This window comes from Schistocerca gregaria, chromosome 6 (genome assembly GCF_023897955.1).
Source record: "Schistocerca gregaria isolate iqSchGreg1 chromosome 6, iqSchGreg1.2, whole genome shotgun sequence".
Taxonomy (NCBI): domain Eukaryota; kingdom Metazoa; phylum Arthropoda; class Insecta; order Orthoptera; family Acrididae; genus Schistocerca; species Schistocerca gregaria.
In genome coordinates this window covers 133,748,807-133,761,555 of record NC_064925.1, presented here as the reverse complement: position 1 = coordinate 133,761,555, position 12,749 = coordinate 133,748,807, and the positions used below count along the sequence as shown (strand labels likewise).

Genomic DNA, 12,749 nt, shown 5'->3' with positions numbered 1-12,749 from the left:
TAGCTGCTTCTAGGGATCAGCAACCAAGAGAGCTGAGGTGTATTCGGTATCAGTATGTAACGAAGGTGACTTCCCCGTTACTCCATAGTACTCAGAAACAAATCATGTCACAAGCTGTACCTGAGGTTTAGTATGTGATCCACAGCCGACGTCTTACGGAGTGCTACTGCAGTGACACTCAAACTGGAGATGTTCGTTTCCATTCCAGACAGTAATACAATTTAAATTTGCTGTCTGCAAACACTATATGCCTCCTAGTACCAGAAACAGTACTTTTTTGTCTTAAAAAAGTTTGAGGGTACTCCGGCATTGGATATAATGCAGCGAAAATTACTTATAACTGAAGCATGGGATACCATCCGTCTGCTTTTCGCCATGATTTCATCAGCATCATCATGTAGCGGGATTGTAGAGACAGCTATCTGTTGCTCGGCGTTTGAGCGTACACATATCCGTTTGGCACTACCATCGCCCTCTATTAGCTTGAAACAGTCAATGACATCGCTTTTCGCAACAAAAACTGCACTGATATCATTCGTATTGCAATTACCAACACAAAAAAATGAAATAAAAAATTTACGCCCGTGAAATAAATCTTTGGCACTCTTCCAAGTTCTCAAGATCGTAAAAAAAGTTATTTTGTCGATGAATAACTTTAGGGGTACGCATCGCCGAGCGTTCCCCCAGAAAAACAGCACTCACTAAAATAAACAGAGCAGACCAAGAAAAGTTCTCCGCAAAATATTTCATGCACCTTAAGAGAGACAACCCAACTTCCACCTTCCACACACAGGACTCATGACGTAGTTTGCTAACTTACACTGCATGCAATATTTTTTTAGAGTCAGCATTATTTTGCCTGCCATGTGTATAATTAGTTATTTATCATTTAATTTATAGACCACTGATAATGCTTGATGTGATTATATGAATGTGTTTGATTAGAAACGAAATAAATATTCAGTAGCAACTGCGGATGAGTTGGAGCAAATACCACAATTTTATTCTACCATGTTTCGGTTACAGACATATGATTTTTTCCCATCGGTTGATTTGAAAATTTACTGCCAGATTACATGAGAGAGTTCCAGTACCCATCCCGACGAAAGTACATCTCCTTTCGGTTATCTTTCGTATGCTGATAGTATGCTCTACTGATTAATCTATTACCGTCGTCTGAACGCGCTAACAACTAGTAGGTTAGAGTCTGAGTGTGTTTCTAAATCATCTACATCTACATTTATACTCCGCAAGCCACCCAACGGTGTGTGGCGGAGGGCACTTTACGTGCCACTGTCATTACCTCTCTTTCCTGTTCCAGTCTCGTATGGTTCGCGGGAAGAACGTCTGTCTGAAAGCCTCCGTCCGCCCTCTAATCTCTCTAATTTTACATTCCTGATCTCCTTGGGAGGTATAAGTAGGGGGAAGCAATATATTCGATACCTCATCCAGAAACGCACCCTCTCGAATCCTGGCGAGCAAGCTACACCGCGATGCAGAGCGCCTCTCTTGCAGAGTTTGCCACTTGAGTTTGTTAAACATGTCCGTCACGCTATCACGCTTACCAAATAACCCTGTGACGAAACGCGCCGCTCTTCTTTGGATCTTATCTACCTCCTCCGTCAACCCGATCTGGTACGGATCCCACACTGATGAGCAATACTCAAGTATAGGTCGAACGAGTGTTTTGTAAGCCACCTTCTTTGTTGATGGACTACATTTTCTAAGGACTCTCCCAATGAATCTCAATCTGGTACCCGCCTTACCAACAATTAATTTTATATGATCATTCCACTTCAAATCGTTCCGCACGCATACTCCCAGATATTTTACAGAAGTAACTGCTACCAGTGTTTGTTCCGCTATCATATAATCATACAATAAAGGATCCTTCTTCCTATGTATTCGCAATGCATTACATTTGTCTATGTTAAGGTTCAGTTGCCACTCCCTGCACCAACTGCCTATCCGGTGCAGATCTTCCTGCATTTCGCTACAATTTTCTAATGCTGCAACTCTCTGTATACTACAGCATTATCCGCTAAAAGCCGCATGGAACTTCCGACACTATCTACTAGGTCATTTATATATATTGTGAAAAGCAATGGTCCCATAACACTACCCTGTGGAACACCAGAGATTACTTTAGCGTCTGTAGACGTCTCTCCATTGATAACAACATACTATGTTCAGTTTGCTAAAAACTCTTCAATCTAGCCACACAGCTAGTCTGATATTCCGTAGGCTCTTACTTTGTTTATCAGGCGACAGTGCGGAACTGTATCGAACGCCTTCCGGAAGTCAAGAAAAATAGCATCTACCTGGGAGCCTGTGTCTAATATTTTGGTCTCATGCACAAATAAAGCGAGTTGGGTCTCACACGACCGCTGTTTCCGGAATCCATGGATTCTGGGTTTCCAAGAACGACATGATACTCGAGCAAAAAACATGTTTTAAAATTCTACAACAGATCGACGTTAGAGATATAGGTCTATAATTTTGCGCATCTGCTCGACGACCCTTCTTGAACACTGGGACAACCTGTGCTCTTTTCCAATCATTTGGAACCTTCCGTTCCTCTAGAGACTTGCGGTACAAGGCTGTTAGAAGGGGTGCAAGTTCTTTCGCGTACTCTGTGTAGAATCGAACTGGTATCATGCAGCGGCTGACTGCCACACTAGCTCCCATGCCTTTGTATCTAAGACCGCAACAGTTCTGGGTAAAGTTTCTAAAGATACTCGAACGCCCGTGTGCCGAGAAAGAATAAGTCCGTGTCCCGTCAGCCCAATATGGATTTTCTGTGGTTTGCCTGATTGGAGTTTAACACAGCTGAACTCGTAGTGGAATGTGCTTCTACTTCCATGTCTGCGTCTCCAGTGTCCGTCACGCAGAACTCTTTATGTTCCCTTTCTTCCGCCATCCAACAATCTAGGCCAAATTATGTCACTTGATTATTGCTGTTGATGCAGAATATTATTGTTGAGCCAATCTTGCTGCTTCCACTGCAGATTCATTCGCTGATCCCATTCCAGCATCGTTGATTATCTTCACCAGGATAATTTGTCGTAATATTTTTAGTCACTTTGTACACTGGTTTATACTACCATAAGATTTTCAACTCTATTTCAAAACCATCTCGTCTTCCGTTGCTATCTAACTAATGAGTAAGCAGCGAGGGCGGTAAATGAAGGCCTTGTTTATAGATCTTAAAGTGACTGTTCTTTGTACACCCCATATTACCACATTTGCTTCTAAACATTATTAACTGCCTGCGGTTTCACATTATTGTCACTCAATTTCAAAAATGTATCATTTTAACATGCAAGTAAGTGAGGACGCCGGTAATTAAAGACCTTGTTATAGACCTTTATGCGACTGTGCTTTGCATACAACCATATTAGCTTGGAAGTATTTTTATGTATCCATCGATTTCCATGGTTTATTGATTTTCAAAATAATTCTGAACATTTTACTAAGTTATTTATTTCCTTATATATTGTGCCTCTCCTGCCATTTCAAACTTTTCAGTGATCTTGTAAACTCGTACGATTTCATTTAGGTTTAAGAACTATAATTCGCTCACCTTGTTTCTAAAGTTATTGATCATAATACAACGGCAACAAATGGAGTATCACTGACATATTATTCCTGTATTACAGACATTCAAATTTCTACACTTTCCAGTTCATGTTCCTAAGAAATCTCTGTTTTCTCATAACATTTCCATTCTGTTTCTGTTTTCTAATAACGAGGTAGGGGATTAGTACACATATGGACGTGATTGTACAATAGGACGCTGTCATGAGAATATTAACACACAGCATCTTCCACTAGAAATGGTAACTTCGTATGACACTGTTGGCTTGGATATCGCAAGGGGTGGCTTTAGTCGACTCTCAGGAAGGATGTTCTTCATCCGCAACACTCAAATTTTCTTGCGGATGCGTGGGCATTGTGTCGTATGTGTCTTTGTAGCGTGTATGTGAGTTTCATAGGTTATTGTCAGTGCAGTTTCACGTTTGTGGTGTGTTATCAGGAGAGAAGGGAACAGGTGAAACTCGGTTCAGACTATTATCCTACTTCTCTCCAGCAATCCAGCAGCACCAAGGTGGCAGCTCAACTCAACGGCGCCATCCTACGGACCGTTCACCGGCAACAGTGTTGCATATCCACATTTCTTGAGGCAATGCGGAAAGCTTCGGTATTTAATCTAGGACTTTTTGCAAAGACGGCGATCAATAATATGGCGCTACCAACTATCCTCCAATTGTTAGCCAAATACTGGCCTTGAAAATTCCATGCACCACCAGAATTCGAATCGGTTTACCACAGAGGCGACAGCTACCGCACCGGCGAGCGTCAGAGACGTCGGCTAAGGAGGCGTGACCGAGTTATACAGCTGTGTATGATTAATACCGTATTTTCAGTTCTCATCTGAGCCACCCTGCTGCTCATAAGCACTCCATAATCTTCTGATTCCTAGAAACTTTGTCAGCTTCTCTCTGAATTCCGGATGGAAATGATTCTGTCGCTAATCAGAGTGAGGCAGAAAATCATAAAACACTAAAAGACGGCGTGGATTTTAATGTTGCTCTTCCCGAATACGAAGGCGTAATGTTAAAAACGGCATCAACACTCTTGGTTGTGGAAGAACTAAAGTAAGTGTTAAGACACTATTCTCTCTGTCGGAAAGTTCCAGATTCAAATCCTTGACCACCTAACGAATTTAATCTTTCGATGGTACCTTTCATTCCATAGGCCTTGCGCAATTTTAGCAAGTGCTCTTTCCCTGGTGACCTTTGAAACAGCGGACTCTAAAGAAATTTCCTTCATTTATCTCGTCTGGTAGCTACACGAAAACATAATCTCGCAGCGCTGTTGGCTGTCACACGGCGTACGTTCCGTTCTGTACTGGCAATGGCAAACAATGCCCGTGTAATGCTGCTTCCAAACGTGGTTGCTAATTAGAAAGCCGTAACAGGTAGATTGCAGCACATCTGTCGAGAGTTGAAGTTCCCACGTAAGTACTGTCTACGACCTAACTCTACTTGTAATATGTGTGTCAGCAATAAGCAACGAATACAAATAAACATTTGAAGGACCGGCGAGTGTCAGTTGTGTTATGCAGAAACTTATGCTAGTAAATTTAGGTCATTTTAGACCCAACGGAAGACATTCAAAAAATTAAACTTTTCTGGGAGCATAAAGCAAAGATAATCACAGCATCAATTTGTAACACGTAAAAACGCACAGTTCAAAATAATGAAAATACAAAATCGTGGAAAGACTAGCTGTGGCTGAAGAGCATGTAAACAGATTTGTGGTTGATTGTCAGTGCTATTTAACTTAAACGAAAAACAATGGAAAACGTTCTATGTGGAATTACCCAGATCGTAAATAAATGCACAAAATCACAGGTACAGGCATTACACACGACAAAGAGAATCAGTGAATAGTGGAAGTTGGTGAAACTCAGCTGATCAATAGTGCGTTATAGGGAGGAGACGCAATGCAACACATTTACCCTTTAAAATTTATAGTTTCTTTTACCATCTCTGTTGCACATTTATTTTTATGAAATGGTTAGTTTGGATTAAGAATACAATATTCTAATGTGTAATTCCATAGAGATACGTCGAGTTGCTTACGCAAACGCGCAGATTTGAAACTGGTCAAGTTTTATCGAAACTAGTCATGTCATAGAATAAAAGTACAACGGAGACGTCAAAATAAACGACAAATTTTAAATATCAGCACTGCTGCGGAACATCTAGCGACGAATATACCGATAACAAAGATGTATTCAACCAGTTGAAATGGTACCACAATAAGCTAGAGTAAACTTTTCAATATTATTGATGTAGCCGATCCGGCTACTGTAACGGACAAAATAAACTAGATAAGTAGATATGTGGCATTTTGGGACTTGAAACGTTCATGTGCAATGACATATACACAGTATAACATCTGCACACAGGAAGCATGGGAATATGTAACAAGGAGAACGTCGACAAGAAGATTGTCATAGGAAAACTATTCCCCGAAATTCGAAACGAATGTTCATGAAAAATACCTGAAAAATGATTGCAAGAAACATATCTCTCTTGGAAATCTGGGCAATAAATAAAAGTCGACAATGAAGTACATCTGGCCTAAATCTTAAAACAGAGATGAAACGTACTGAAAATATCGCTCACGAAGTGTCAGAGGCTTCAAGCTCTTTATTCACGAAAGAGATACTAGAAGATAGCAGATAAATTATCAAGTGGTAAGACAGAGATTTAGGAACCAGGTTATAAATTGTAAGACATTTCCAGGGGCAGATGTGGGCTCTGACCACAATCTATGACCTGTAGATTAAAACTGAAGAAACTGCAAATAGGTGGGAATTTGAGGAGATGGGACCTGGATAAACTGAAGGAGCCAGAGATTGTAGAGAGTTTCAGGAAGAGCATAAAGGAACAATTGACAAGAATGGGGGAAAGAAATACAGTACAAGAAGAATGGATAGCTTTGAGGGATGAAGTGGTGAAGGCAGCAGAGGATCAAGTAGGTAAAAAGACGAGGGCTAGTAGAAATCCTTGGCTGACAGAAGAAATACTGAATTTAATTGATGAAAGGAGAAAATTAATACTGCAGTAAATGAAGCAGGCAAAAAGGAATACAAAGGTCTCAAAAATGAGATTGACAGGAAGTGCAAAATGGCTAATCTGGCATGCCTAGAGGACAAATGTAAGGATGTAGAGGCTTATCACACTAGGAGTAAGATAGATACTGCCTACAGGAAAATTAAAGAGACCTTTGGAGAAAAGGGAACCACTTGTATGAATATTAAGGGCTCAGATGGAAGCCCGGTTCTGAGCAAAGAAGGTAAAGCAGAACGGTGGAAGAAGTATATAGAGGAACTATGCAAGGGCGATGTTTTTGACGACAATATTATGGAAATGGAAGAGGATGTAGATGAAGATGAAATGGGAGATACTATACTGCGTGAAGAGTTTGACAGAGCACTGAAAGTCGAAACAAGCCCCCGGGAGTAGACAACAATCCATTAGAACTACTGACAGCATTGGGAGAGCCAGTCCTGACAAATCTCTACCATCTGGTGAACAAAATGTACGAGACAGGCGAAATACCTTCAGACTTCAAGAGGAATAGAATAATTCTAATCCCAAAGAAAACAGACGTTGACAGATGTGAAAATTACCGAACTGTCAGTTTAATAAGTCACGGCTGCAAAATACTTACGCGAATTCTGTACAGACGAATGCAAAAACTGGTAGAAGCCGACCTCGGGGAATATCAGTTTGGTTTCCGTAGAAATACGGGAACACGTGAGGCAATACTTACCCTACGACTTATCTTAGAAGCTAGATTAAGAAAAGTCAAACCTACGTTTCTAGTATTTGTAGACTTAGATAAAGCTTTTGACAATGTTGACTGGAATAATCTCTTTCAAATTCTGAAGGTGACAGGGGTAAAATACAGGGAGCGAAAGGCTATTTACAATTTGTACAGAAACCAGATGGCAGTTGTAAGAGTCGAGGGACATGAAAGGGAAGCAGTGGTTGGGAAGGGAGTGAGACAGGGTTGTAGCCTCTCCCAGATGTTATTCACTCTGTCTATTGAGCAAGCAGTAAAGGAAACAAAAGAAAAATTCGGAGTAGGTATTAAAATCCATGGAGAAGAAATAAAAACTTTAAGGTTCACCGATGACATTGTAATTCTGTCAGAGACAGCAAAGGACTTGGATGAGCAGTCGAACGGAATGGAAATTGTCTTGAAGGGCGGATATAAGATAAACACCAACAAAAGCAAAACGAGGATAATGGAGTGTAGTCGAATTAAGTCGGGTGATACTGAGGGAATTAGATTAGGAAATGAGACAATTAAAGTGGTAGAGGAGTTTTGCTATTTGGGAAGCAAAATAACTGATGATGGTCGAAGTAGAGAGTATATAAAATGTAGACTGGCAATGGCAAGGAAAGCGTTACTGAAGAAGAGAAATTCGTTAACATCGAGTATAGATTTAAATGTCAGAAAGTCATTTCTGAAAGTATTTCTATGGAATGTAGCCATGTATGGAAGTGAAACATGGACGATAAGTAGATTAGACAAGAAGAGAATAGAAGCCTTTGAAATGTGGTGCTACAGAAGAATGCTGAAGATTAGATGGGTAGACCACGTTACTAATGAGGAAGTATTGAACAGGATTGGGAGAAGAATGGTTTGTGGCACAACTTGACAAGAAGAAGGGATCGGTTGGTAGGACATGTTCTGAGGCATCAAGGGATCACAAATTTAGTATTGGAGGGCAGCGTGAAGAGTAAAAATCGTAGAGGGTGACCAAGAGATGAATACTCTAAACATATTCTGAAGGATGTAGGCTGCAGTACGTATTGGGAGATGAAGAAGCTTGCACAGGATAGAGAAGCATGGGGAGCTGCATCAGACCAGTCTCAGGACTGAAGACCACAACAACAACAACATTCACGAAACAGTTTATAATCGGAGGATTGGAAATGGGCTTCGAATATACCAACACGAAAATTTGATGTAATAAAATAATGACCCTATGACCTTACCAACAGCAAGTTTCAGAACATGGAATTTTTAACAACAGGTGCATCCCATCGATCGTACTGGTATTGTATTTACCGGATACATTACAACACTTTCCAAAATTATGTACTTAAGATTTAGATACAAAACTGTAACCACAATATGTCTTTCGGAAAGAGAGGAGCACCAGTGGTTATTTACAACCCAGTAATGTACATTGATACCAATCTCTGAAATAATAATTTATCATCCACACTGTCAGGATTGTTTCCCTTTCGCAACACAAAAATTTTCAGTTTTCTTTACATGGAAACGCCGAACGTAACCAATTAGTTAGATTTTGTCGACAAAGTTTAGATTTAAGACTCGAGCTACTACTTTGGACAGCAGATGCCTTCGGTTCGACTTGTTGATCATATCCACCTGAGATCAGAACAAATGTTAATTTATTTGGTGCTGTAACTCGGGATGTAACTGGCTAAAGTGTTTTTATCAATATTTTGACGATCTGGAATTTGAAAGCGCGCGCTAAAAGCGAGTTACAGCGGCAATGGCACAGTCTATTATCAATGAGGAGTGTAGAGTTTCTTTCGATATACAGGCCAGTAATAATGTGGAACTAGTCGAAGCAACATGGTAGATTTGCGATGGAGTGCAGTTTTTGTTATAGCGTCTTCGTCGTGGGCGTGCAGTGTGCATTTAGTTAGTATTTCTTTCACGATGCCCAATTCCTGCCGTGGCACAATATCGTAATTCGTGCTAAACATACGTTTCCTGCCAGTGCGACAACTCGAAAGTAAATTGGCCCAGAGAAAACCGCCCGAACTACCAAGAACATCGAACGTGTGCGCCACGCGGGAGTAGCCGAGCGGTCTGGGGCGCTGCAGTCATGGACTGTGCGCCTGGTACCGGCGGAGGTTCGAGTCCTTCTTCAGGCGTAGGTGTGTGTGTTTGTCTTTAGGATAATTTACGTTAAGTAATGTGTAAGCTTATGGACTGATGACCTTAGCACTTAAGTCCCATATGATTTTACACACCATTGAACATTTGAACGTGTACGAAGCAGACTACAGGCTAGCCCACGTCGTTCGTTACGAAATCGTCCCCAAGCGACCGACCGAGAAGCTTGCAACAGTTAAGACATCGAATTCACGACAAAATTTCCTGAATTCCCCGAGCAGGTACCAAAGATGAAATCAAACCCTAGGTGGAACGCCTCGAGTATTGTGCAGCCGCGAATAGGCGTCATTTGCCCGATAGTAAACTTGGATAGATGACCGCTGTGACCGAGCGGTTCTAGGCGCTTCAGTCTGGAACCGCGCAACCGCTATGGTCGCAAGTTCGAATCCTCTCTCGGGAATGGATGTGTGTGATGTCCTTAGGTTAGTTCGGTTTAAGTATTTCTAAATTCTAGGGGACTGATGACCTCAGATATTAAGTCCCATAGTGCTCAGAGCCATTTGAACCATGTAACTTTTGCAAAATATACAACTTCCTTTCGCAATTAGTTTGACTGCTATTCACATTTGAAATACTATTGACTGATAGCCGGTGTATTAGAAGAACGAAGTTTTATTTTCCGCAAGCCGTACACGATATCTAATGCAAAATTGTTTTCGGTACATGGCCTACTCTCAACTGTTGAACAATCAAAGGACTTGCAATATTTCATTATACTCACACAATCATTTTCAGTAATTTAACCATTTCAAAGCTAGGGCACTTTATTACAGATTCAGATATTATTTGACTTAAGGTGAATCGCAATTATTTGTTGTTTTTACGTTAATAGCTACTCCTCAATCTCACCCAGAGGAACAGGAGACGCCATGTCATTAGGATGCGGCGAGGAGGCGCACGCCAATGGCCTTGCCGCATTGGTAACACCAGTTCCCGTCAGATCACCGAAGTTAAGCGCTGTCGGGCTTGGCTAGCACATGGATAGAAGCCCGTCTGTTCTGCCGAGAGCTGTTGGCAAGCGGAGTGCATTCAGCCTTTGTGAGGCAAATTGAGGAGCTACTTGATTGAGAAGTAGCGCCTCCGGTCACGAAAACTAACAACGGCCGGGAGAGAGGTGTGCTGACCACACGACCCTCCATATCCGCATCCAGGGACGCCTGAAGTATGAGGAGGACACGGCGGTCGGGCTGCACCTTTAGGGTCTTTTGAGGTCTATTCGGACGTACCTCAGTTTATTCCATGGAGGGGTACTGTATCAGTATACCGTTCGCCCGGCCGTTATCAAGTTCCATGCCTGAAAGCCGCAACTTCTCATTCAAGCTGCTCCCAAGCTCGTTCCAGCCTTCCCACATAGGAAAGACTCCTGACAGTATCGGGGAATGAACCTGGTCCATCCACTTGACAATCAGACGTCCTGGCTTCTGAGCTACGGTGGCGGACTTTTTACAGAATTCTGGAGCCATAAAGTCTCTCTCAGATTTCATCGATTTTCAGTTTGCAGATATTTTCATCTTTTAAAGTTACGAAATAATTTTTTTTTTTTTTACAGGAATAGACCCGTATTGACTATAAACCCATAACCGGTAACAAAGGGTGGGCAAACAAAAACTAAATGGGAAAATATATCGTGAATCTTAAGACACTTTATTCTCACCCAGGATACTTGCCTATTTTAAAGTGCGCGAAATATTTTCCGGGAGTGTTTTGCACTGATCAGCAGAACGTCATGGCACTTGAAATACTATCAGTATAAACCAGTTCAGGTTGCAGCAGTGTCACCTGGCGAGTAATGACTGCTAGTCGAAGACATGCATGGCGCATGTAGCATCAAAGAGCGTGCTGTCTGTGCTTAGAGTGGGGAAGGAGCACGATCTATCTGAGACTGATCTAGAGCAGACTGATGACTCGAAGGCTCGGCACGAACATTTCGAAAACTGCACGACTTGAGTGTTCGAGGAGTACTGTGGTGAGTGTCTTCAAAACATGTCGAAACCAAAGTGAAGAAACGTCCAGACATACCAATGGGAGGAAGCCGACCACCCAAGCTATTAACACCGCGGCTCATTGGCAACTAAGACTGAAATGGGCACTTGACCTTCGGCATTTGACGTTGCCTAGTCTGATGACTACCGATATCTTCTTCATCATAGCGATGGGAGGGCGCGAAGCCGTCGTCTTCCAGGGGAACAGCTCCTTGACACCTGCACTGCGGGATGGATATAAGCTTGCAGCTTCAACACGATACCACAGTTCATCAAGAGTAGTGACTGGCGTATTATGACGAGCCAGTTGTTTCTCTTCCAGCATTGACCAGACTTTTTCAGTTAGTGAGAGATCTGGAGACTGTGCTGGTCAGGGCAGCATTCGAACATTTTCTGTATCCAGAAAGGCCCGTACAGAACCTGCAATGCGCGGTCGTGCTATATCCTGCTCAAATGTAGGGTTTCGCAGGGATCAAATGAAGTGTAGGGTCCCAACACATCTGAAATGTGACGTCCACTGTTCTAAGTGCCGTCAATGCGAACAATAGGTGACCGAGACGTGTAACCAATGGCACCCCATACCATCAAGCCGGGTGACACGCCAATATGGCGATGACGAATACTCGCTTCCAATGTGCGTTCAACGCGATGTCACCAAACACTGGTGCGACCGCAATGATGCTGTAAACAGACCCTGGATTCAGCTGAAAAAAAAAGGACGTTTTGTCATTCGTGCACCCAGGTTCGTCGTTGAGTACACCATCGCAGGCGCTCCTGTCTGTGATGCAGCGTCAAGGGTAACCGCAGCCATGGTCTACGAGCTGATTGTCCATGCTGCTGCAAACGTCGTCGAACTGTTCGTGCAAATGGTTGAAGTCTTGCAAACGTCCCCATCTGTTGACTCAGGGATCGACGCGTGGCTGCACAATCCGTTACAGCCATGCGGATAAGATGCCTGTCATCTCGACTGCTAGTGATACGAGGCCGTTGGGATCCAGAACGACGTTCCATATTACCCTCCTGAACCCACCGACTCCATATTCTTCTAATAGTCATTGGATCTCGACCAACGCGAGCAGCAATGAAGCAATACCGTAAACCGCAACAATCCGCTACAATCCGACCTTTATCCAACGTGATGGTACGCATTTCTTCTCCTTACACGAGGCATCACAACAACGTTTCACCAGGCAACGCCGGTCAACTGCTGTTGGTGTATGAGAAATCGGTTGGAAACTTTCCTCA

General features: G+C 42.5%; 1 protein-coding gene across 2 annotated transcripts in view; it reads left to right on the top strand.

The window, feature by feature from the left end:
- Nucleotides 1–12,749, top strand: part of LOC126279089 (carboxylesterase 5A-like) — a 195,142-nt gene that overhangs the window by 79,936 nt on the left and 102,457 nt on the right. The window lies entirely within an intron of this gene.